We start from the raw sequence: 2,772 nt of genomic DNA, 5'->3' as shown, positions 1-2,772 counted from the left end.
ACTAGATATGCATGGGTGTGATAGTTGACTTTGCTCTTTGTTCGGTGTTGATATTTTAGCTATTTTATTTTTTGTTCCTAGCACTTGCTAGCTTATTTTAGTTTTAAAGGCTAAGCTGGTGTGAAGTCAACCTGGAAATCTCTGGGATGACCAGTATTCCTTGGCATCTTACATGGAGAACAGCTTAACTGCATTTGTCTTTGTCCTAGTGATGTGTGGTAGAGCTCCCATTCCCGTTCCCATGAGACTTGGGGCCAGCTAAGCAACTCCAACAGGGAGGCAGCACAGCATAGTGATTAGATGTACTGCTTTTAGAATTGCGGTTCCAACACGTGGTTAATTGTGTGGATGTTGAGCAAGTTACTTTGTCTATCTGAGGCTGAGTCTTTTCATAATAGAATGAGAGATCATAAAACTGCATGGGTGGTCATGGGGATTAGTAAGGACTCAATAAATCGTAGCTTTGAGACAATGAGATATGCTGTGTCATTCACTGGGGAACTCTCTTCCCCACCTTCTTTCCTTACATTGATGAGAAATCTTGGTCAGGAGTGAGAGCTAGGTTCCAAGTCTTTTAAAGCCTAGTCGTCCCTTCCCTACATTCATTGAAGAAGTGGTCAACTTAGCCTTGTTCCACTAATCTGTGTGATCTGCAAATTCTCATGGCTACTTTTTGCCAAATGGCAGAAATTCCAGGCCCTTCTTGCTACCAAAGTGCTGGTCTTTCTTCATACCCCAGTTACCGCAGGACCTGAATGCTCTCTTGGTGAGGTTAAATCATCACTTTCTTCTGCCAGTCTTTTTGTTCCAAGGTTTCACCTCAGCTTAATCTGCTCACACCAGGACACTCCCAGGGCCTGGTCATCTTTCTCATTATGGTCAGGTGATAAGCTTTGTTTCTGGCGTTATCAATTATCTGGTGATCTTGAAAGATCTACCTGACCCCCAGTTCTCCCTTGCATTTCCCTCTGCCCTTCTAAGGCCATTTCTCTCTCCAATCCTTCATTATTTTGTGGGTAAAAGGTGTGGATTGGCCCAAGTTTGGATGTGATTGATAATTGGAAGCAGCTTCTCTCCCCCCCCCCTTTTTTTTTCTCTTTAGAGACAGGGTTTCAGTCAAGTAATCCTCCTGCCTCAGCCTCCCAAGTAGCTGGTATGAGCTGCTGTGTGTACACAGGTGTGTGCCACTGTGTCTGGCTAATTTTTAAATTCTTTTCATGGTGACAGGGTCTCACTATGTTGCCCAGGCTGATCTTGAACTCCTGGGCTCAAGTGGTTCTTCTGCCTTGGTCTCATGGAACTGTGGGATTACAAGCATGAGCCATCGTGCCCAGAGAAGGAAGCTGCTTCTCCAGTAGAAAGCTTTGGCTACCATATTTCCTGTGCTGTTCTGTTGTGCCTCAGCCTCATTCTCCTTGGGACTGGAAAGATAGTGTGTATCCTATTTCCTTCATAAGAAGAAGACACAGCCCTGTGACATTTGATGGAAGTTTATCATATTCTGCGCTTTTTGGATAGGAACAATGTTTTCTTCATTGTTTTATCCTCACAGTCAACCACATAGAAGGTGTTAAATAGATGTTTGCTAAATGAATGATGATGATATCTGGGAAATGTAGATGAATGAGTCCCTTATATTTTACTTTTTTAGGATGTTGAGTGTTCTTTGGTAGAGGTGTGTGGTAGATAGAGTGTATGAGGGAATGGCCGGAGAGAAGTATATTGTGGTCAGAGCACCATGGCCTGTGCCATATAAGGCAAATAGAATCCATATGACATATATATATGACATATAACGCAAATAGAATCCATATGACATATATATATATGACATATAAGGCAAATAGAATCCATATGACATATATATATGACATATAAGGCAAATAGAATCTATATGACAATGAGAACCCAATGCAGAGATTTTAGCTGCAAAAAGGTATCACATCATATGTCTAATTATTGTAAATGTTGTCTTGAAATCCTCAAAAAACCTCAGAGAAAATTTAGTGGACTTCCATTCAAATCAGTTATACACTGCAGAGTACATTTTCTGTGTTATATAAGGAATGAAATGAAATCAAATAACAGGATGCAGCTGGCATCTATAACTAAGCATGCAGACAGCCCCTTTCTTTTGTCTCAGATTACACATTTCTCTTTTCTCTGATAATGTGTGCTTTTGGGCCTTGAAAGGGATGACTTGTGAGAACCGAGGACTGACTTGGTTCAAGGATGCTGAGCTTGGGAAGTTGTGGGGATTAGGTAACACATCAGAGGGCAAATGACACTTTGCTAATAGGAGAACCCATAGAGCAGGAAGATTATATTGTACTCCTAATCAATCATTTCAGCAATTCTCGACTCTTACAAATCCTTATTCTAATCTAGGCTGCAGCCCATCTGCACAGAAGCAGCAGTAAAACCATTAAATACATTCACACTCACGCTCTTTCATTTATTATTGGCTGTAACATTGACATTATCATATTGCACATAGGGAGAAAAGTATAATAATTTTACTAACTATTTATATACATGTGCTCTTTTATGAATTAACAATTTTCTGGTAATGGCCAAGAATTATCTTAATACAAATCTATTTCTGTTGTTACAAGACTTTCTGCTCTTTCATATTAATTATAGCTTTAAGAGAAAATTGATTTAGATTTCTCTGTGTTTTTGTATAATTGGAATTCAGACATATTGCTTTTGCCAAGAATATCATGTTTTACTGCGTTTTTTTGCAAGGTTATAGGATGATGAATTGGAAAT

Source organism: Sapajus apella, unplaced genomic scaffold (genome assembly GCF_009761245.1).
Source record: "Sapajus apella isolate SASKATOON/1434 unplaced genomic scaffold, GSC_monkey_1.0 scaffold29, whole genome shotgun sequence".
Classification (NCBI taxonomy): Eukaryota; Metazoa; Chordata; class Mammalia; order Primates; family Cebidae; genus Sapajus; species Sapajus apella.
Note: the sequence above shows the minus strand (reverse complement) of the source record.